Genomic DNA, 23,800 nt, shown 5'->3' on the forward strand with positions numbered 1-23,800 from the left:
AAAGTTGGGGATGTCACATTTCATGAGTCTGTTCGGCTCCTCCTCTGGCCACCTGCTGCATCTGATGGCTTCCTGGAGCCGAATAACACTGTAAAGGGCTATGGTAGGGATACCAGCTTTGGCCTTGTCCAAGTGGTCCACTTCATTGATGTAGCAGTGAAAGAGGGACCTAGATTCGTCATTGCACTGCCAGAGAACACCTTGGGCAGCAGCGGTCTTCCAAAGTCTGACACAAAGCTGTTGAGTCTAAATCTCTTCTCGGGAGACTCTGCATTGCTACAAAGAAAACCAAAATAAAATATCGTTCACAGTGTAGCTCGGTGACCTGAAGAATCATAGTTTTTGCCATCTACTGAGAGTAAATCCCTGCACAGAGCATGCTGACATGCACTGGAATTGAAAGACATCACTTCTGAACACATAAAATTAAACTCAAGGCAAAAGTCTAAAGTGAGGGCCCATGGACCATCCTAAAAAGACATCGTTCCCTGAGAATCCTCAATATTGGTGCCTCGCACACCAGTGTTTCTCCGTGGGACACTCAGATCTCTTCATCAGGATTCGTTAAAGTGCTTCTTAAAATGCAGAATCCTGGGGTGCACACCCTCAGAGTCTCCAGAGGTAGCGACTGGTAGTCTGTATTTTCATAGCCACCAGGATAACTAAACATGCTCAGGTTTAGCACCGCAGTCTACATCGGGTCACCTGAGCATCGACAATTCTGTCTCACGGGATGGGGGGTGCCATGTGTGTCAGGGTGCTGTCCTACCCATGTGTCTCCCCTGATTCTCAGAACTGACAGTGCTGCCCCATTGGGCACGAAATACCACCGTTTCACAATGCATACGCAGGGCGCCCGACTGAAAAACAATCAGTGATAGGAGAGGGGACAAAACTCAGCTTCCTGTTACCTTGTTTCACTTACTGTGGGACGAGTGATCAATTCAAGGGTAATAAATCAGTGAATGAGTGAATAACATGACTCGCGTTAGTCCCACGAGTGCCTGGAAGAGCAAGCCTGGGCACATTGAGAACCATAACAGCCCATCTACTTAAATGTCATCCTCCACAGATCTATGTAAAGGTTACTTCCACCCAGGCAGTGACTCCAGAAGGGCAAGAATCATGTATGAACACACTCTCAAATCCAGAACAGAACCTGACAACAATTAGGCTCTGGAGTCTGTGTTTAGCGAGTGTGGAATCTCAGTGATTCCAGCTCTTACACCTTGCCTTCCCATCCCACCACACACGATATGGCCCTTATGTCCAGTTCTCCCGGGGCTGGGGCCACGGAACCCATTTATAGGACTGGAAGAATCTGATCATTTAAACCATCCCCCAGATTATCATCAAGAGTCACCTGCATTTCAGGGATCAGTAATCCCAGAAGCTTTGCAGTTCAGGCAGCTGAGGGATTTTTATATCAGCTCTGTCTTCTACTGTGACTGCCTGGGTGACATCAGACAAGGAATTCTGAAAAGCCTGAACTTTTCCTTTCAGGAATAATCTAATTAACAAATCTCGTTGACCACTCAACAAATGTGATGTGAAGATCAATGATTTTACACAGGAGTACAACATTCACTAGGTCGTGGATTTAGAATCAGAGGAAAATCATTTTAGAAAGATTGACAGAATGTAGCTTTAATGCGAATTTAAGTATTCTTACCTTTCAGTAAATCATCTTCCCCTACTTATCACTTCACCCAAGTTTAAAAGATGTCTGAGAACAGGGATGAGTGTGCCAGCAATCTGAGACCCAATAACCTAAAATGTCACCTAGGAAAAAGAGGGGAGTAACACATTTTTAAAAAGCATGGCAAGGATGGCGGGGCCATCCCCAACCCCAGACTAAGAAGCTCTGAGTAATAGCTTTCCTGCCTGCCTGGGGCATCAGCTGATGTGAAAATCCACCCAGAAACCTCACTGTCCAGCAGCTCTTCCATAACACAGGCTACACTTTCTCAGAATTAAGAATTGCGTCCAGTAACCACTTCGCTGAAGAATAAAGACAAAGGAGAACAAGAGAGTTCTGCCCCTCCCAAGGGAGAGCCCAGACCTCGGGCTGCATGCACTGCGCCCACCTCCCTGGAGAAGAATAAACTGGAGAAGGGCGTTCTGCGAAACTGGGGCAGCAAAGGTTGAGATGGGAACAAATTGACCAGCTGGCCAGGGACAGCCCCCTCCGTCGCTGCCTTGGCGGCTGCCTCAGCCCTCTCAGCCCATCCTGCCCACCTCTGGTGGCTAAGCTGTCAGGGAAATTGCTTTGCGATCTGGAGCAACAGAGGCTGCCCACAGGCCAATCTGCGGAAAAGATGGGCGCTAAACCCCCAGCTCCCGAGTGACAGGCTCCATACCCCCGCCAACACCCCGACGCCCCCGCACCCTACCGCAACCCCGGGGAAATATGACCCGAAGAAGTGTGACCTGGGAACGAGGGGCAGCAGAGGCCGCCCCCACGTCAGGCCTGCAGAGAGATTGGAGCTTATCCTCCAGCTCTCCAGGGGCAGCCCCTGTCCTCTCCACCTCCTGATCTCACCGCGCCCACCTTCCAGGAGCAATCAGACCAGGTGTGGGGTGTCAGGCGAATCTTGCGCCAGAGAGGACGTCCCCAGGCCAGGTCAGGGGAGAGGAGAAGAAGTGGCCCCATTAGGCGGGGCAGCCGGCCGTCGCAACTGCCTCTGCCCCTTGACCGCATCGGGCCCGTCTCCCAGGAGCAAGCTGACCTGGAGACGGGCATCCGGCTTCTTGGGCAGCAGAGGACGCCCCCAGGATTGGTCACGGGGAAGAGGAGAGCAAATTGACAGGCTCCGCGCTGCAGGTCTTCTACCCCCGCCATCGCCACCCCCGCACCTTAAAGGCACCGCCCAGGGCGCCCCTCCCCCAGCAGGCTGAGTGGGACAGGTGCGTCTGGTGACCTGGGGCAGGAGAGGCCACTCCCACACCAGGCCATCGGGGAGACGGGAGCCAATCCACCAGCTCCCCAAGGCAGCCCCTACCCCCGCAGCAGCCACCACTCTTGCCCATGACCTCACAGTGGCCTCCTCTAGGGAGCAGGCTGACCTGGAGATGGACGTCCGACGAACTTGGGACAACAGGGACCGCCCCCAGGGCAAACCATGGGGGGAAGTGGGAGCAAATGGACAAGTTCCATGGGAAAACCTGCCGCTGCTGCCACCACCCCCAAAGTACCAAGTCCAACTCCCGGGGTCAGGCCGACTAGGATACACGCGTCTCATAACACAGGGCAACAGCGACCGCCCCCAGGACAAGACGCGGGGAAGATGGGAGCAAATGGTCCGCTCCCCCGCTGCAGGCCCCCGACCACCGCCACCCCTGCACCCTGACTACCCTGCCTCCCGCCCCCAGCAGACAAAGTGGGACAGGGGTGTCCCGGGACCTGGGGCAGCAGAGGCCGCCTTCAGGCCACGCGGTGCAGACATGGAGCTAATCCACAGTCTCCTCCGGGGCAGCCTCCCTATGCCTGCAGCCACCACCTTACCAGCCCCCTGACCGCACCGCACCCATCTCCCAGGAGCAAGCTCGCCTGGAGTCGGACCTGAGGCAAATCTCCGGCGGCAGACGTCGCCCCCAAGCCAGGCCGTGGGGGAGAGAAGAAATGGAGCAACTCCCTGGAACACATCCCCTGCCCCTGCCGCCTCCGCCGCCGCCTCCCAGGAGCAAGTTCATCTGGAGACCCGCGTCCCGCCTCTAGGGCAGCAGAAGCCGCCCCTGGCTCCGCCTCTGGGGAGAGCGGAGCGAATTGATCGGCTCCCCCGCGGCAGCCTCCCTCCCCCCGTGGGTCCCGCACCTTAACGGCCCCGCCCCCACTCCGCACTCAGCAAGCTGAGTGGGACAGGAGTGTCCGGCGACCTGGGGAAGAAGAGGCCGCTCCCAGGCCCAGCAGCCGGGACAAGGCAGCTATTCCACCCGTTCACCAGGGGTAGACCCGCTCCGCCCCTCTGCCGCTGCCACTGCCTTCTGACCTAACCGCCCCACCTACCAGGAGCAAGCTTACCTGGAGTGCAACATCTGGCGAATCTCCGGCGGCCAAGCCCCACCCCAGGCCAGGCTGCAGGGAAGAGAAGAAATCGATCGGCTTGCCCGGGCAGCCTCCCAACCGCCACCGCCGCCGCCGCAGCCCAAAAGCATTGCAATAGCCTACCGGGGTCAGGCTGACTGCAAGGATGTGCACTTGCCTTCTTATCCTGGCCAGGTCCCTGAGCACCTCCCTGCATCCCTACACTCCCTGCACCTCTGCACCCCTGCTACTCTCTGCAATTCTGCACCCCTCCACCCCCACATCCCCTGAAATGCCTGCGCCCTCCACAGCCCCTGCACCCCTGTCACCAGTTACACTTTTGCACTGCTTACACTCCTGCACCCCTGCATGTCCCACACACCACCTCTTGGGCCTTTGGCAGAGTCTCTGCTGTTAGACCAATGCACAGTGACTCACTCTTTGCCAGTATATGATGCATCAGTGGACGTCAGGGTTTGCCTGCAGGAAGGTACATGTTCCCGGTCACTAGCCTGGGCCACTAGGGTGATCTCTGTGAGGTCACCCAGGACGGGTTCAGAGATGCTGTTCTCTGGGAAGAGAGGAGTTGAAACCGGTCTTGAGGGCAGAGCTGTGCTCACCAGGCCGTCCACGCTTCATGTTTTACACAGGGCTTCGGAGAAGTGAAATGGATCCGGCCAAGTAATACCGGCCTGCTGTGAGCCCACCTCAGTCCTGGGCTCTGAGTCAGACCGACTGGCTCCCTCAATCAGGGCCCAGTTTGGGCACCTGAATGGTCCCTTTGAGGCATCCCAACAGTTCTCAGGATGAAGTCTGGCTGCTTCCACCCCATGGCCCTCCCTCCTACTGTGCTGGCCTCAGGAAGGTTCCTTATATGGGGAAGAAGGCAGCCCACACCCTACCCCACCCCTCACCTTTCTCTAACCCAGGCTGGTGCTCTCTCTGCCCCTCAGAGTCTGGGAAGCCATCCCTCTTCAGTTATGTCCCTTCTGAGATGGACTTGCTTCCACTCAATTCTAGGCGAGGATGCACCATGGAATGCACTGGGTAAGAGAACCAAAATAAATAATTTCTTCTGTGAGGTTGTCTGTTTATCTACTGGGGCTGGGCTGTGTGTAGTTTGCTACAGCTATTGGTGTGAGAGGCTAAAACAGCCTGTGTGTCCTTGTTTTCATCTCCCCGCTGTCTTTGGGTTTTCCCTAGACACTCCTGAGACATTTACTTCTGTTAGTATTATTCCTGTTATTACACACGGGCCCTACTGACATGGAGGTAAGGTGTTGGGGGAGCGGGACAGAGCAGGGCATCTGCAGTCCTGTGATTAGTTCTCATTGAGCCTGTGCCCTGAGCTGTGACCTCCACAAGTGTGTCTCTTTCCCCCCACCCCAATTTGGGTGACACAGAAGGGATTTCCCTTCTCCCAGGTTGGTTAGGCTCTGGTAAAATAATTTCTCATTAAAAAAACAAACAAAAAACAACTTCCCCCAATGAAACAGAATGTTCTGGGTGTATTTCAATACAGTTATTTTCTCCTCTCCAGGCAGGAAGCATGAGGAGTTATCCTCTGACCTTCATTCTGAGAACAGGACACGGTCCTGGATGTAAAATACATGAAAAAGAGCATGGGGCCCCTCTGACTGGCCCCCTGGAGTTGTCACACTCTGATTTCCCCACACTGAGCCTCCTGCTGGCCTCAGGGACCTGTTAAATCTGCCTGCCCCCAGGGTTCTTACAAAAGCAGGTTCTGCCTTGGGAGCTGTGACTCTCCAAGCCTGCCCGCTGTTCCCTTTGCAACCTCTCTGGGTTGGAAGCAGCTTTCCCCCTCAGTCTTCTGGGATCTAAGAAGAGCAGTGGGTTTGCAGCTCCCTCAGATTTGGTGTTATTTTCAGGACAGGAGGAAGAACTTCTGAGCTCCACACGAGCTGGACCAGAGGCTGGAATCCTCCCTTCCTCTGCCACCGTGCAATCAGTGGCTGTGGTTCTAGCCGAGTTTCTGAAGATGTGGACTTAAACACACATATCCCAGCCCTCACAGGAGCACACAGTCCCATAAATCCCCCTAGTTTCCACTGGTAACTATGGAGCCGATGGGGACACGGGTTTCGGGACCACAGAGGCCTGACTGCACGACTTGCTCCGTGGCCTATTTACGTGGTTGCTCCGGGCCTTGTCTGAAGTGGCTTGTTTACCACACCTGGTACGTGGGAAACACAAAATAAGTACTAGAACCTTCACTTTTTCTCCCTCCAGGGCCTTCAAACGTAGAAAGTAATAAGTGAACTCAGACAGCCTAGTCACCACAATGAGGTCCGTCCAGCCTGGCTCTCCTGAGTGATGGGCACTGACTTGCACCTTAACTCGGAACAGTAGGGGAACTGCCTTCCTCTAACTGGGCCTCTCCCCACACCAGGCACGCCCGCAGCTCAGACGGGGCCAGCTCCCCAACTGAGGTGTGTGCTGGTGGCTTCAGTGTGACCTGGCCCTGCCGGGACATGAACCTGCAGTGAGTGAGGTGGAGGGTCGGGTGGAGGGGGGTCCCTTCTGGGGTGGCAGGGGGCCCGGTAGCACCCCTCCCAGCCTGGTGCCTGGGGCTCCCTAACACCTCCTACAGCTCCTGGGTTGGCTCCGGTCCTGGCCACTCCACACACCCTCCCAGTATCTTTTCATTATGTCCCTTTTCTGCTTTTATCAGCGAGAAGTGGCTTCTGTTGCTTGTTCAGTGAAACAGTACATCGGGAAACCAGACTACTTCTAACATCAGTAAAATACCAACCTCGGTCAGCTCGCCGGGCAGACCGTGCAGCACAAAGGCCTGAACAGGGCTGTGCGAACGGCTTACGTGAAGGGTCCTCAGCATCTGTCTTCAGAGATACAGAAGCTGATGGTTCAGGTAAAACCTCAGGGTGGGATTGAGGAATCCAAAGCTGGTTGGTTTCAAAGGCTAACTGGTCAGACCAGACCCCTGAGCTGTGGTCAGAAGCCTGGCTCAACGTCACGCAGACTCAGCGCCCTAAGTGCCGGGTGGGGCCGGTGCTGTTCCCTTTGCAGGCTCTCGTTGGGGATTCACTGTAGCCCCTTAAATACAGCAGAAATTCCAACCCCATTAGCCCCCACCCTGAGTGTTCCATGACACAAATCCCGGGAGTGTTTAATTTTCATCTTTGTTTAGGAGGATGAAGGTGGTTCAAGAGAAGACATAAATTCACACTTAGTGACACAAGGTCACAGCCAGTACTTCCTCCACGGAGAGCTATGTGCTCCCACAGTGGTGGCTGGGGGCTGGGCAGAGACCCTCTGCTGGTCCCAGAGGGACTCGCTCATCTGGCCACAACTCATGGGTTGGACAGAAGATCCAGAGGGTGACAGAGCATCTTTCCTGGGAATTTGGAACTGACACATAGAAATCAAGTTCACTCATCTGGAGTTTGGCGGAGGGGAGGGGCGGTGGTTGGAAATCAAATGAAACCAGAGCATGAGAGAAACTTAGAAGTGAAAGAGCGAGAGACAGAGAGACTGAGCTTGTGAGAGCAAATAGTCAGAAAGAAGGCAAACAATCAGGGGACAGAAGAATTCCAGCTCCTGACTGTGTAGTCTGTCCCAGCCCATCAATGACCCCGCGAGATGTTTAATAACATTCCAGTTTTGCAGATTAGGAAACAGGCTGAAAGAGGTGGGGGCTGGGTTTGGGTGCACAGTTAATTCAATTGCCACTGGACCCCACACTTCCCATTGCCTGAAGGCACCCTAATCCTCACTGGGACCCCTGTGGTCCCCTGACAGCCCAGCACCCTGATCAAAGGGACCCTGCGGGAGTGGGAACCCCTCTTGAGTGTGGAGAGTTCCCTGCCCCGAGATGCCATGCATCAGCAAGCTCCCGCTCACCCCAGGTTAACATCAGCCCAGCTGTACAGTCTCCCAACCCGCTTCCCTCCCTGCCAGGCACCCCCATCCTTACCACCGAGTGTACTGCAGGAATTCAGGCACAGGGATGCCCAAATCAACACGAGCCCATCGGCAATAGAAAAAGCAGACTCCCAGGCCCACCTGGGTTGCGAGGGGACAGAAGGTGTCCTCAACTTTCATGTGTCTAAGACAATCTTCTTCAGCTGGAGGTTCTAGAGAAAAATAAAAGGTCCAAAACATAGTTCGGTGAGGAATTCCTCCAAGGACCTGACTCCAGTGTCTACAACCATGTGTACCTACCCCCGGAATTGGGGTGAAGGTGGATTATTGATCAGCACAACCCCTGGTGGCCCAGCTCCTTGGCTTGGCTGCCCAGAGGGGGCTGGGGGAATGGGTAAGGCCAGGGCACTCAGGAAAAGCACAGAGGACCTGACCTCTCCCTTCTGCACTCGTAAACCCTTCCCCAAATCTCAAGGCATTGGACAGAGATCCGCCACAATAATGAGATGCTCCCATCTCTTCACTCACTCCTGTCGGTTCACTTACATGCTGAGCATCCACTGGGTCCCAGGACAAGACACATAGGATGGCTGATGGGACAGGCTTGGTCCTTCCCCCTGGAACCTGTTCAATCTGATCAAAGAATGATCACTTATAAAGAGTTTCTCAAAATTATACAGAGACCAAAGACCAACTGCAGAGTGAACCAAATTTAAAAATATATATGAAGATCCCCCAGTCTCCCCGCCTAAGGTTAACAGCATAAAGCAAAAAGTTCTTGCCTTTAATCAGCAGGGAAGTTGTCACCCCCTCTCAGGTGGAAAGGAGAGTTATTCTTTGAGCACGTCACAGAAGTGCTCCATCGGATTGGACCAGGGCATCTACATTCATTCAGCAAATGTGTATAAGCTCCTACTACATACGGGAATCTCCTAACTAGACCGTTCCCAAGGCTCTCGGGCTTTATCAGTCAACAAAATAGACATGACTCCCCATCACTGGGGGCTCAGAATTTTAGCAGAGGAAACAGGCAGCATGTTGGGGTAGCAAGAGTTTGGATAAATTTTTAAAAAAGAGTGATATGAGCAAACTCGGGTGATGGCGGTGGGGTGGGAGGCAGGCAGGAGAGAATAAGGCAATCCTGGCAGATCTCACGGAGTAATGAACTTGAAGCAGAATAGATCCGGAGGAAGAAGGAAGAGCCGGAGCCAGAGGCCCCCAGAGTGAGGGGGAGAGTGTGGGCAGAGAGGCAGAGCACGCCGGGTCCTGAGGCCTTTGTGACGACTTTGGCTCCTAATGACATGGTGACCCGTTTAGTGAGTTTTGAGGGGAGGGGTGATGTAGTCCAACTTATGCTTTTGTGTTTGTGTTTTTTGGGGGGAAGTAATTTATTTATTTTAATGAATGTGCTGGTGATTGAACCCAGGATCTCAAGCATGCTAAGCATGCGCCCTACCACTGAGCAACACCCACCACCCCCAATGTATGTTTTTACAGGCTCCCTCTGACTCTGTGTGGATGAGAGATTGTAGGAAAGCAAAGATGGAAACAGAAGGCTATTGGTATCCAGGAAAGGCTGAAGGTGGCTCTTAGGAGGGCGGGGAGCAGAGAGCAGGTATTTAATTAAGACAGAATATCCAGAATTTTCTAACAAGCTGGATTTGCTGTCTGTGAGTGTAAAAGAAAGAGAGAGAAAGGACATGGTTCCAACATCTGGGCCTGGACAATGGGAGGGATGTCCTCTCCGGATGGGAAAGGGGATGGGAAAAGGTGGGGCTGAGCAGGTGGAAAGGGGCTGGTATCAGCTCAGTTCTTCAATGTCATGGTTAAGGGGTGTGTTACATATTGCCACAGAAGTGCCTAATAGGTAGAGGAATCTGTTTTCTTTTTCTTTTTAACATTTAAAAAATATAATTAAACATATTAATTGTATTATGTGAATGATTTGGGAATTTTGTTTCATGCCAAGTTATATGTTATATATAGCCAAATGGAGCATATATCAAAAAGGGGAGAAATGAGGGCTTTCACATAAACTGACTGTCCGTAACGTAGGTAAAATTTCAATAAAACCAGTCTTCAGGGCAAAAACCTCATCTCGGTGTTACATAAAAATAAATGAAAAACGACTATGTTGATGTACCATTATTTCATGTTACATAATAGCCCCAAACTAACAGTGTTTAACTATGAGGCTTGTAGAAATACTATTCGCTTTATTCACATAAATACAGAAGTGCAGAAATGTTCTAAGGTAGAATTAGCATCTTAGTGGAAATAATACATATTTGAGCATTTTACATGATATATATGTACTGATTCAAAATTTGGAAAAGTAATTTCATAGTAGAACATATGTATGAATGTGAAAGCAAGATGAATGAAAGGAAAAGAATGTGATGTGAGTCTCAGGGATAAAGGCTCAGATGGAAAGGGGAAATCAGGGAATTTTGGAGAAATCGAGAAATTGATGGCATGCCAATTTCCAAGGCTGGGTTGCTTCCACCAAAGGAATAGCAGAGAGAGAGAGGAGAGGCCCAGGAACCCACCCTGGGGAACACCCACAGTATATGTTTGGAAAAAACAGGAGACATTGGCAAAGGACCAGCCAGCAGGCCAAAAGCAGAAACAGACAGAGAGATGGGCTGGGGGTTGAGTGAAGCAGGAACACGGGGTAGGAGGGATGGAAGAGCTGGGTCAAATGCTGCCGAGGGGCCAAGCATGATGAGGAGTCAAAATTGACCACTATATTTAGCAACATGGGGTCACTGATGGCCTTGACAGGGCAGTTTCCATAGAGCGAGGGATCAGGCGAAAAGCCAGAATGGGTGTAAAAGGGGATGGCTCAAGAGAAGATGCAGACAGTGAGTTTAAACAACTCCTTAAAGATTTGCTGCAAAGACACAGGGTGGCAATTGGTGGGGGTGAATTAGGGTCAAGGAGTGCTGTTGGTTTAAGAGGATGGACGTTTATATACTGATGGTGCCAACTAGCAGGAGAACAAAATAGATGAGGCAGTGAAAGAGAGGATGGTTTTGGGAGTGACAACCCAGAGAAGATGGGAGGGATGGGGCCTCGGGGACTTTTGGAGGAACTGGCTTTCGATGCCACTTTTAATAAGCGGTGGGGCACCGAGAGTGAGGTCACAGACATCAGAAGGCGAGCGGATGTGCTGGGAGTTGCTTGTGAAATTTCTCTTCTGTTGGCTTGTTTGCTTGTTCAAAGTAGAAAACTAACCTTACCAGCTGAGGAACAAGGAGGAAGAAAGAGTTACTGGAGCCATGAGCAGAAGATAAGAAAGAGCCTTCCAGGGAGAATGGGACAGTAAAAAGGGCAGGGGGAGGCGGGGGAGTGAGCTCCCAGAAAGTTACATTTTCTCTTTGACGTCCCCAAATGTGTGACGTGTTATTACCCTTCCTGCTGTCTACAAAATAAAAATTAATTATGGTTCAGAGGAAATGCTATTTCATTCTAAGAGGCTGCCTGTTTCTCAGGAATGGTCATCTTAAACTGCAAATATTACAAACAATGTTGAAAAGATGAACCTGTGTACCTAAAATCCCCTATTTTCTATTAATCTGTTTACTACTTAGTTCCCCTATCAATAACACATAACAAATACTGCCATGATGGAGGTACACCGATGCTTAAAAGGAAATGAGATCTGTATCCTTTTGCTAAATTCCATGGCTTCCTTAATATGCAGTTCCACTTGGAATTTAGGAATGTCTGGTATAAGAAGTGAGAAACAGTTTGAGAAAATCCCGGCTCAGAATTATACATCACAACCACATCTCACAAGTATATACAGCCGTAAAAAAGTTTAAAAGCAAAACTCCGTAACTACTCTTAAAGACCTTTGCAAACCTGGGCCTGCCAAGATGTTTCCAAACTGGAAAGGAACTCCAATCTCTTGCCTGGTACCGGACCAGAGGCTGGCCAGCCTTTTCTGTAAAAGCGAGAGAGTAAATATTTTCAGTTTTGCAGATCATTTTGTTGTAACCATGCAGGTAGGCAATAAGAAAGCTAAGAGCACTGGGAGATAGGAAACAAACGGGCATGCCCACACTCTCCCTTCCACTCAGGGCAGCTTCTCTGTGGTGGGGAGCTTTGCCACAATCACTTGCTTCTTTTTTCCATTGGTTTCTTTGTTTCCACCTTACTGCTCGAGCTCAGAACTTCAGGTGGGCCTGGTCCTTCAGCATCCATGCAGAGAAGGCTGAGCGGGGTTGGGAACCCCACCTGATGGAGAAGAGAGATTACTGGGAGGGACATTGTGGAGGCCACCATGACACGAGACAATCACACCTTCCGGGGTGAAAGGGAACGAAGACAAGGGAAGGACACAGTAGTGGGACCCCTAGGTCGCCTGCCAGGCTTGTTCTCCCTCCACGGCAACCATGGGGGCCTGGGGGGTGTTGGGCTTCAGCTACGGTGATTAGGATGAAGGGACTCAATATAAAGGACCCTCCAACTCCTCACTAGGTTCCAAACGCAGCCCCTCTAAGTCCACCCTCTGAGTTTCTGGAACTCTGCTGGAAGAATACATGAGCAGGCCAGAACCAGAGCCCAAGCCAAACATGACAGGGGTCTCGTGGGGCTGTAACCCCATGCTCAGTGGTCGGGGACTCCTTGCAAATCTGCAGAAATCCCTGTTCCACCTCATTCCTGGGAGAAACCCCAGATCTCCTCCTGCTCTGTCTGTTCTTCTCTTGAGGCTATTGTCCTGGAGGGATGCTGAGTCATTGAACCTGGTCCTCCAAACGTACATAAGCAGCCTGTTCAATAAAACAAATTATGCACTTTTTCACATTTGCCAGTTTTTTGATTCCAGAAAGGCTGTGGGACTCATTCTCACAGTCTCCTGTGCCCCCACCACATGGTGGCCCTCTGCTCATGTAAACACGATTTCCCACAACTGCACCCTGCCTCCCAGCTTGTCAGAGGGGAGTGTCCCACAAAGACACAGGTGTTTGTGAGGATCCTGTCCCCCAGCAGAAAACCTGCTCCTGGAGCCACGGTCAGGGATCTGGCCTCCTAAGCCGCTCAGCTCTAATTCAAAGCCTAAAGTGGGGGCCCCGAACATTGCTGAATGACTTTCTGAATCACCTGGACTGGAGGGGACTGATTTTCTTTCCAGGAATGGAGGTAGCGCAGCCTCCATTTTCAGGGCTGACCTTGACGATGGATCTAGTTCCCCCGACTGCAACACAGGAAGGAGTGGCCCTTCCATCCCACAGGTTGGAGACCCAACCCAAGGGAGTACTGAAGCAGTGCATTGCTGCCAGGTCCAGCATCCCTGCAGAGTGGCCTCTGCCCTTGAATGACCCCCTTCCCAGGGCCTTTCTTGCCCGGACACCACCACACCCCAGGCTGTGCCAGAGCTCTGGGGCTCTGCGTGTCCAGGGCACAGAGGTGGCACCTGAGCCAGGTGTCCCCTGGGCCTCAAGGGAGAGAGGTCTGCTTCTGCATCAGGGGAAGGTGACCCCACAAGGCTGGCAGGACACTCTCAATATGGACCTCCAGGAGCCCTGGGAGCAGTTTCCCTGCAGGTGTTAAGAGCCATCATCAGGAGGGCAGGCCCCTCTTTGTGCAGACCATCCAGCAGTGCTGGGCCCACGTGCTGACCTCAGAAATCTACATGCCCCCACGATTCCCCAGGCAACCTCACAACTTCGTCACTTGGTGACCTGGGTACCACGAGCTCCTTGGCCATCCCATGAGGGTGGTCCTTGCAGGCATGGTCTCCAGGTTCTCCTGTTGAGAAATCCCCCTGGGTTTCTGTGGTCACAGAGCAGACACCAGAAGATTCTAGTCCTGCAGTGACCCCCACAGCAGTCAGCTCCCCTGTGCATGTCCAGGGACAAATGACAGCAATTTATTGCCAGGAACCGTGATTCCATACTAAGTTCAGGATCCTGGTAACTCACTCTGCACCCCAAAAAGCTTCCATGAGAAATGTGTGTATTGGGATGTCTGTGCCCCTAGAAGAGCTGTTCCTGAGGGTTCCTGGGACCCTCCAGCCCCTCTCAAGGTTCTCAGATCCTGGGTCTAAATTTCTATCTGCCTCTTTTGGTGTACGGCCACCTGTGTCTCGTGGTCACGGGTCACTTTATTGCATGACTTGGCATGTTCTTAGTGCTCGTCCTCCACCCCTGCACTAGACTCCCAAGATGTTCCCACTGACCCTTGGCTCCCTGGGTGGCTCAGGGGGCCCTAAGTCTGCACCCTTCACTCTCCTCCTCTACCCCCACCTCTGGGGCCACCCCTAGGTGGACTTGGAGGTGTTTGTAAATGAGTCTTACACAAGGACATATCTGGACAAAGCAGGACCCCACCCCCGGAAAACTCACCTGCTCCCTTCTCAGAAGAGGACCCCACAGCCCCACATTGCCTCCCAGGGGTCTGCTCAGGACACAGTCCCCCAGTTCTGGGCAAGGTGTCTCCCTGGAATCCTTGCTTCCAGGAAGAGTCTCTCTGTCCTTCTTCAGAGTTTAGAGGTGTTCCCATGTCCCTGACCACCAAGATGCCCAGCACAGTCCCTTCAGTGACCTGGAGAGACAAGGAACTTATGTGGCCACAGGTCTCACAGGACACACCTGCTGGGACCCCAGGCTAAAGGGCTGTCCTTCTGCCTTCTCAGGTGTGGCTCCCGTGGTATCTTTTTGCAGGGGGCCCAAACGGGGAGTGTGGCCCAAAGCAGTTCATGGGGCTCTCTGGGCAGGGAAGACTTGGGCCAGGTGGCCTTGCCTGGTTTCCCTGCTGGGCCACTCTGAAAACCCCCGCTCCTCTGGCTGTGGCTGGAGGCCCCTCAAACCTCAGGGCGGGGCTCTTTCTCTCAGCCTCCACTGACTCCAAAGCCACGCTGGTGCTGGCGAGGGGAAAGAGCTTTCTTGCCTTCTTTTGGCCAAGTTGCCACAGGTGGATGCTGCGGGGAGCTGGAGAGAGAGGTAGCACTTGCTCAGATGTGAGTGGTTAAGCAATTTGACACCCTGTCAACTAGCCTTAAACATTGGAATGAGGTCTTTCCCGGTAAAGCTGGAAGTTACTTTCAGTAACTTGTCTAAAGATTTCTTTTTTTTTTCCACTTAAAGACTCATAAAACCTCTCCCAGGTCATTCCTGGTATGGACCATTATCCAGGGATCAATCAGGAAATGCAGGAGGAGAGGGGTGGGGGTGGGGGAGAGGGGAGGTTAGATCAGAGCCCACGGAGAGGAGATGCCCCTCCCAGGAGCCTCACACTGGGCAGTGTCTTCTGGCATCCAGCTCTCCTGTTCTCAGGCCCATTCCATCTGCGGGGTTTTCCAAAAACATAATGGTGGAAGGGCCATGGAGGACACCTAGAACTTCCAGAATAGACAGGGGGAGCAGAGTTACCATGCTGGCCCTGGGTTTGGAGACAGACCTGCAGTGGAGACCACAGGCTTCTGAGAAGCCAGTTTCGAAATAAAGGCAGTATGCACTGGAATACCCGGCTCGAGAGAGTGCTTCATCGTAGACATGTAATTTACATAGTTCTCACCACTAAATTCTGTGTTCCCAACACGCTACATGAATGACGGCTTCAACACACATTCATTTCTGAGATGTGAAAAAGTGTAGAGCCGCTCTTTCATCCTGCATAATGGGCATGGCTACACTTAAGAACACTTACCAAGATTTCTCAGCAAGAGCCAATTTCGAAATAAAGGCAGTTTGTGCAGGAAAACCCTGTTGGAGTGAGGGCTTCCCCATACACATGTAAGTTATAGAGTTCCCCTCACCATGAAACGCTGTTCCCAACATGCTACATGCATGAAGGCTTCGACACACATTCAGTTCTAAGCTGTTAGCATGTGGAGAGCCGCTCTTTCATTCAGCACAAAAGGCATGGTTACACCCAGGAAGATTTACCCAGATTTCTCAGCTGCTTCCTTCAGCCAGATTCAAAATAAAGGCAGTTTGTGCTGGGAAAGCCTGTTGGAGCGTGTTCAGAGCTGTTTCGGGCTCTGTCCCAGCTGGAGGGTGCAAAGCCCAACCTCCAGAAAGAGGGACCAGGACCCCACCCGCCAGGTGGTGTTGCCTTTGTAGGGGAACAGTGATCTTTGGGTAAGATATATTGCGGCTCTCTCTAAAAACTGCTTTGACTTAAGTTTGCATCCTAGTCACCAGTTCCAGGACAACAGAAAAGGCATACCCTACATCCCTTTGCACTCAACTCTTCCCAAAAGAGCAAATATTTGTCCATGAAAATACCAGCTGCTCTTCTAAGGCCCACTAAATACCCAGCAGTGTGGGCGGTGCACTCTTGATCAGGGACAGGTGGAGAGGGAACAGCGGTCCTCCAGCAGGCTTGGCCTGGTGTGGCAGCTGCGCTGTGGGTGCGTGGTGGGGAGGGAATGCAGGGAATCCTGTTTGAGGGGCCTCTGTGCACGCCTGCATTATAGTCTGAGGTTTCATACAAAGGCTCCAGGCATCCTAACTGGTCAGATACAGCCCCCACCCTTGGGCTGGAACCACCAGGAGATAAGTACCTGTAACAGGGACGGTGCCTGGTGTGGGGAGAGGTCATGGGACCCTCCGGGGGCAGGGGCGGTGGTGCTGGGGAAGGCAGGGGATGCAGTGAAGGGTGGAGGGAGCAGGGTCCTTTGCTTGGGGGTGCGAGTTCTTTGGGAGACCACAGGGAATGGCACACATCATCCCCACCCTATACCCCAAATTCCTAGCCCCGCCAACACAGGGGCTGCTCTGCACCCTCTCAACGTGGCTCTCCTGTAAGACCGCACCCAACCAGGCATCTGGCACCCTGCCCTACCTCCCCTCTTGGGACAGATCCCGTCTTCTTGGAAACTGCCTAGCAGCGCGTATTCAAGGCCGGCAGCCGGCCTGGCGGATCTGCACTTCAGGTGCCCTACCTGGCCAGCCGTGCCTGCCTGGGCTCAGTCCTCTATCTTGCCCACAGGTAGCCTGGGTCCACTTCCGGTGCAAGCGGAGGCCGCGGAGCCCAGGCTGAGCCCCGCACACAGACAGGTGAGGGTGCCCCCGCCCCGCTGCCCCGCCGCCGCGCCCACTGTTGGCAGCATTGCCCCAGCCTCCGGCCGGTGCCACCTGCAGCTGAGGACCTCCGCGCAGCCCCGCCCGCCCCGGCCCCGCCCAGCTGCCCCATAAGCCTCCCCCCACCCCCGTCCTGGCCGCGCCCTTGCTCCCATTGGCTCCGAAAGTTCTGCCCTTGCACGTCTAGCGTCGGGAGGACGCAGACGCAAGCGCTAGGGGAGGGCCCCGCGGCGTTGCCATGGATAAAGACGCCGCGCTCCTCGCGGGCTGGCGTGCGCTTCTGGGGCAGGCAGCGGGCTCCGGAAGTGTGCAGCTGCCCGGGGCCATGGCGGTGTTTGCTGCTGGGGATGGCGGCTTGCTTGGCCGGGCCACTAGTTCTGGCCGCGTCAGTCGGCGGCCGACATCCTTTCTGGGGCGGCGTCTCACAGACGGTAAACGTACGGCAGCGCCGTTGGCGGGGCCAGTGGACATGGACCGGGGTGGGATCCGGGTTGGTGTGGCGGCCGGGGAGGGCTGTGGTGCCGGGGAGCGGGTTGGGGCGGGGGGGACAGGGCTGGGGCACAGCCTCCGGCTTTCCTCCCCCTCGGGCTCTGGGGCTTGGACCGCGACTCCGGGTAGCCCTGCGTGGCCGCGGCCTCCCAGAACCCCTGGGAAGGGCAGGTGGAGGACCCGTCTTTTATGAAGCGGTGCCTTACCCGCGTTTTGAAGAGCCCCAGAATCAGATGTTGGAATAGGGTGGTTTATCAGCCTTGTATATCAGCAGGGAAATTTCAGTTCCATCCAGATGTTGGCTCCTTCGCTAAAACTCAGGAATAAGACAAGGGTCAGTGTCAATTAGCAGTTATCTAGGGCTTGACTCAAAATAGACTGTGCGGGGTGTAGAGATGGTAGATGGGCCCTCCCTTTCAAGGTTGGTAGTCTTCTGGGATTAGAGGCCTCAGTTGAGGATTACATCCTCATCTGCAGTAATGGAGGTTGTGGGAAACATTAACACAGAGAAGGGAGGGGTGTTGCTGCGGTAACTCATTAAAGAAGCCAGGACACTTGCCTGGCTCTTGTGTAGGAGAGTCTCGCCTAGGGTAGGGCAGCAGTTATCAAAGTGAGTCCGAGGCCCCTGAGATGCAAGACTATTTTCGTAGGAACGCCGGGAAGTCACCTGCCTTTTGCACACTCTTGCACTCCCGAGTTTCCTGTGGGGTTTTCCAGGGAAAACCTAGTCTGTGATATCACAAAACAGGTAATGTAGAGGCAGATAGAATTAAGCTCTCACCAGTCCAAAAGAGATTCTCAGAAATTAAAATCACTGCTATTCCTCTCATTAATGATTTTTGTTTAGAAAAATATACTTATTTTTTGCTTAAGAGTATTAATGGTATCATGTAGTAGGTTGTTATTATTTTTAAGTGAACTCATAAGCATTTTTTAAAGTTCTTATTTAACTTCTAACACAGGAACTATTGATAGATTTAACCCACATAAACAGCAGCCTTTTGAAGTCCTCAGTATTTAAGAGTGTACAGGGGTCTTTAGGCCAAGAAGTTTGAGATTCCCTGGAGAACGGGTGCTCAGGTACTAGTCAGGTGCTTAGCGTTGATAGACAGATGCCAAGATGTCTTCTGCATGTGCTCCCGGACTCGAAATAATTGGCCACACAGAGATCGGTGGGCAGTGCCTCCACTATACAAACCAGAAGCTGCTGAACGTGTCTTGAGTCTAGGCCATGTGCTGTGCAGAGATTCCCATTGTATCTGTTCTATCTAAGCCGGGATTCCTGTGCAGAGACCTGGCTCTGAAGACCCGCTCTCCTTTGCTCCCTGCCAGGTACCTTCTGTGTTATGTCAACCCTCCGGAGGGCTTCAGCCTCCGTAGGGGCGTCTGTATCCACATCGCCTTCCTCCTGAAGACCCTGCTGAAAATGGAAGAGTCGGTGCTGGTGATACCCCCTTGGGGCCGCCTCTACCATTAGCAGAGCCTGGACATCCACCAGGTCCGGATTCCCTGGTCTGACTTTTTTGATCTCTCAAGTCTCAACAGAAACATCCCTGACAATGAGTACGAACAGTTCATTGCAGGTGAGATGGTGATCGTTTAACTGGGGCCAGACGGTTTTTGTTCTGGTTCCGATGTGAACATCGGGCCGTCTTGCTTCGGGTTTGTCAGTCTGCTTAGGGGCCGTGCTCATGTTTCCTGCACTGCAGGTGAATTTGGTCTTTCCACAGTTTTTCTCAGGAAATATATCTGAAGTGTATGAGCTCTGTGTTCCCTCCCCTCTGAAAACCCTGGCCTTCTGGTGAGATGGAGCGGTGACAAGGAGGCCACTGCCACAGAGGCCTTGTCCCAGCAGGACTCGCTCCCTGGGCAGTAAGGGCCATTCTTACCTGAAGGAAAACACGATGTATGTGTACCATGGGCCACGTGCTGGAGAAGGTATGTAACCTCTCATTCAGTATAATTTGGTCCTGCTCAAGCTTCCCATTTTACTTTTTGTAGGAGGTAAGATTTGAAGATTTTCTTTGAATACAGCTATTTAGAGCTTATCTTTTTTTTTAATTGAAATGTGGTTGATTTACAATGTTTAGTTAGTTTCAGATATACAGCTGTTTTGTTAGTTTCAGGTATACAGCATAGTGATTCAGTTGTACATATACATAGTCTATTCTTTTTCAGGTTCTTTTCCATTATAGGTTGCAAGATACTGAACATTTTCCCCTGTGTTCTACAGTGAATCCTTGCTGTTTGTCTGTTTTACATATAGTAGTTTGTAATTGTTAATCCCAAACTCCTAAGTTTGTTTCCTAAGTCTGTGAGTCTGTTTTTGTTTTGTAAATGTTTATTTGTATCTTTTTTAAAAATTCCACATATAAGTGGTATCATATGTTACTTGTCTTTCTCTGTCTGAGTTATTTCACTTTAGTGTGATAATCTCCAAGTCCATCCATGTTGCTGTAAATGGCATTATTTCCTTCTTTGTTACAACTGTGTAATATTCTTTTATATCTAAATACTACATCTTTATCCAGTCATTTGTCAGTGGGCGTTTAGGTTGCTTCTATGTCTTGGTCATTGAAAACAATGCTGCTGTGAACATTGGGGTGCAGGTATATTTTGAAATTAAGGTTCCCTCTGGATATATGCCCAGGAGTGGGATTGCTGGATCAAATGATGTCTTTTTTTAGTCTTTTGTGGTATCTCCATATTGTTTTCCACATTGGCTTCACCAAACTACATTCCCAGCAATAATGTAGGAGGGTTCCCTTTTCTCCAAGCCTCTCCAGCATCTATGGTGAGTGGATGTTTGAATGGTGGCCATTCTGAGTAGTGTGAGATGATAACTTATTGTAGTTTTGATTTGCATTTCTAAGATAATTAGCGATATTGTGCCTTTTTTTCATATGCCTATTGGCCATTTGTATATCTTCATTGGAGAATTGCTTGTTTAGTTGTTCTGCCCATTTTTGGATTGGGTTGTTTATTTTTTTTTCTTATTAAGTTGTATGAACTATTTTTATAGTCTACAAGTTAAGCCATGTTCAGTCTCATCTTTTGCAAATATTTTCTCACATTCCATAGGTTGTCTTTTCATTTTGCTTATGGTTTCTATTGCTTTGAAATAGCTGATAGGTGTAACTAGGTCCCATTTGTTTATTTTGGCTTTTATTTTCTGTTGCTTGGGTGGATTGCCCTAGGAAAACACTGCTGAGATATATGTCAAATAATGTTTTGCCTATGTTTTCTTCTGAGAGTTTTTTAGCGTCTTGTCTAATGTTTAAGTCTTTAAGCCATTTAGAGTTTGTTTCTTTTTTGGTTTTTTTTTTTTCAACTCTATTATATGCTTTCGATTTGTGGTTACCCTATTTTTCAAGTATATCAACCCATTATCATATCTATTTCCTTTAGACTGATAATCACGTAGGCTCCAACACATCCTAAGAATAATGAGAAAAAGGAAAAAGAAAGAGAAAAAAATCTATCTTTTCTTGCTACCATCTCCCTTTCCCACCTTTTTGTATTTTGATATACTTTTTCTTTTTTACATCTTCATGTTTATTGTCTTGTAACTCGTTATTTCATTTCCAATGATGGTTTTCCCATTTCTATAGCATCCTGCTTCCTTTCTGTTTAGAGTAGAACCTTTTAATGTCTCTGTTTGGTTCCATAATGCTGAATTATCTCCCTAACCCCCTCCACCCTGAGCCTCTGAATACTCAGTACAGGGAAGCCAAACCATCCTAGCCTTCATCAGTCTTGGGATGCAATCTTCAGAGTGGGAAAGAAGAATCATTGAAAAATAATATTCTGTTTGTTGCTTTCTACCCTTGCCCAGAGAGTGAGAATCACCTCTGAAGGCGGAGGAAGAAAGATGGGGGCATGGGGCACAAAGTCTTTTCTCCTTTTGCTACTGAAAAAATGATTTCTTTTGTAATTAGTGATGATGCCCTTTAAATTGGTAAGATCGAGATTCCACAGCTTCAGCGCCTGTGAATAACCAGCTGGGAGAAAGCTCTCCAGGGCCCCTGCAGTGGGAAAGGCAGCCCCTCTGAGCACCTGTTGTTCTGTATTCTTCCGGCCTCCACACAGTTTCGCTAGGCACTGTGCAGGACGATGCAGTTCCCCAAGGTGGAGGACTGGGAGACCCCTGCTTGGTGGCAAGCCACAGGAGCCCACACTTGAAGGACAAAATGAAGAGTAGTGGGGCGGGCATAGGAACAGAGGATGGTTGAGACCCAGGATAGTTTCCTGGAGGCCAGCAGGTGAGACTGGCGGGGCAGATGGGGCCCTGGTGCATGGGCAGTCCTTGAGGGATCTGAAGCAAAGATATGAACCAAGATACTGGATTCGTGTGGGGGTAAATCGCCCCCTGGAGGCCACGTGGCAGTGCAGCGAGCCCAGGAGGAGAGGGCATTTCCCCAAAGTTGGGTTGACAGATCACAACCAACTCACTGGGAACCGAGAGGTACAGAGATATTGTTAACTTTTTGTCCCTCTTCCTGGAAAAAAAATTGCTTCCTGTTGAATAGCCTGTGTAGTTAGTGAGAATTAAAGACATGAAGTAACATTTCCTCAAAAGTCATCCATTGTGCAGTTGTTAATAATGGTCAAATGCAAACTTGAATAGATTAAATCAAACAGTCATCATCGTATTTTAAAATCTTTTAAAATAAAAAATCTTGCTGTCTTTGTTCTTCATTTCAGGGTTCACTTGGTGATAATAGTAACAAAAGCAACAGCAAACCTTTAAAGAATTCTGTCCTGCTGTTCAAGGAACTCTGTGTTCATGACAAACAAATGAGGTGGCACTTTACAGGAAGGACAGTCATTAATCACACAGCTAGTAAATGGCAGGGGTGGGACTTGAACCCAAACTGTCTGACCCCAGAGCCCCCTCTCAGGCCCTTCAGTGCAGCTCATCACTTGGTATGCCCAACAGAGGCCAGCATTAAAGAGCAGCATGACCTTGGCTGCTTGGCCTCTGTTTCTTCATCTGTAGAATGGGGGTGTGGGCAGTGAACTCTGTGAGCTCAGTGGTCACTTCCTCCAGCTCTGCTATTCTACTGCTTTGAGTTAATTTAAGAAGTATCCGAGCCCCTGAATGGCCCACCCATAGGCTGGCGCTTTGCTAGGCCGTGGGTTACGGAGAAAAATAAGATCAGCCTGCTTCTCCAAGGAGCCTGTGTCCCTCCACGGCAAACGGCTTTGAGGCCCAGGCTCCCTCGCTGGCAGTCGGGGACTGGGCAGGAATGTCTGATAGAAGATGGAGGCAGAGCCCTTCCGGGAACAGTGGTGGCCACAGAGCTATCAGGAGCGGGAGCATCTGTCCAGGCTGCTGAGAGGGGGGCCCTCATGAGGCCAGTAGCCCCCCCAAACTAAGCCCTCAGGACAAAGATCCAGCCATTCCTGCAGTGTCACAACAGAGCCAGTCCATCCTCATCACTGTGCCCCTGTGCTCCTTTGTCCTGGGGCCTCTCTTCCCCCTACACCCAGAAGACTCATCTCTCTCTCTTCTCTGAGTGTCCCCTCACTTCACCCATGGTCCCTGCTTCCTAGGCCACCATCTCTGGAGTTGACGATTTGCCCCCTCACACTCTCCGTTTGATCAGGAGCCTGGGTTGACCTCCTTGTGCTCACTTTCCCCCATGAGGTGATTTCTCCTCCTCTCTTGGGAACACCTGGAAAACCCAGTCCATTCCTAGCAGTGCCTGCCACCCTGGCCTCCCTGCTCATCTGCCTCAGTCAGGAGCAGCTGGACCACCAACTCTGTATTGCCTCACCGCCTACCATCAAGACGTCAATGTTGATTCTCCCTCCACCACCCAGTATGGTCATTGTAGGGTCTTCTTCTCCGTCAGCCTGAGCCAGACACCTCCCATTCACCCTACCCCCGGGCTCATACCCGGGCGTGTCTCCACCCCAGGTCCAGCCTCTCTCCTTTATGTGCCCAACTCTAGCCATCCAGCTGCTTCTCCACCAGCCTCGTTGGCCCTCCTTCACCCTCACTGGGGCATCATGCACTGACTCCTCTGCTTTCCTACCTGTCCACGTTCCTCTTACTTCCACTTCCCCACCTTCCAGCTCTGCATCCACAGTCAGCACTCTCTTTATGACAAACAAAACTCCCTTGACCCTTGATCTTTTCATTTCCTCACCAGGATGACTTCCATCTCGGTTCACCCAGCTCTATTTGTTCTGAGCCTGCAGGCAGCAGGCTCTCCCAGCACAGAGTTCTAAGACTACAAATCAATGCCCAGCATGTTGCCACTGCCAGGCAATCCTCCAGGATTTCTCTAGTGAGCACATTTCCCCACTTGCCACACAGTGGTGTCAACATTCTATGCTCTCT

The 23,800-nt window shown here is 51.3% G+C and overlaps 2 long non-coding RNA genes across 2 annotated transcripts; one reads left to right on the forward strand and one right to left on the reverse strand.

The window, feature by feature from the left end:
* Position 1: 1 nt before the first annotated feature.
* On the reverse strand, positions 2 to 2,780 carry LOC140694927 (uncharacterized). The gene is made up of 3 exons (XR_012070591.1): positions 2,552 to 2,780; positions 1,673 to 1,782; positions 2 to 276 (listed from the first exon to the last, which is right to left on the reverse strand). It is a non-coding gene; the product is annotated as an uncharacterized lncRNA (long non-coding RNA).
* A 16,003-nt stretch (positions 2,781 to 18,783) lies between these two features.
* LOC140694929 (uncharacterized) lies at positions 18,784 to 22,312 on the forward strand. Its single transcript, XR_012070594.1, has 3 exons — positions 18,784 to 19,034; positions 19,182 to 19,389; positions 22,156 to 22,312. It is a non-coding gene; the product is annotated as an uncharacterized lncRNA (long non-coding RNA).
* The last annotated feature ends 1,488 nt before the right edge of the window (positions 22,313 to 23,800 follow it).

This window comes from Vicugna pacos, unplaced genomic scaffold, assembly GCF_048564905.1.
Source record: "Vicugna pacos unplaced genomic scaffold, VicPac4 scaffold_112, whole genome shotgun sequence".
NCBI classification, from domain to species: domain Eukaryota; kingdom Metazoa; phylum Chordata; class Mammalia; order Artiodactyla; family Camelidae; genus Vicugna; species Vicugna pacos.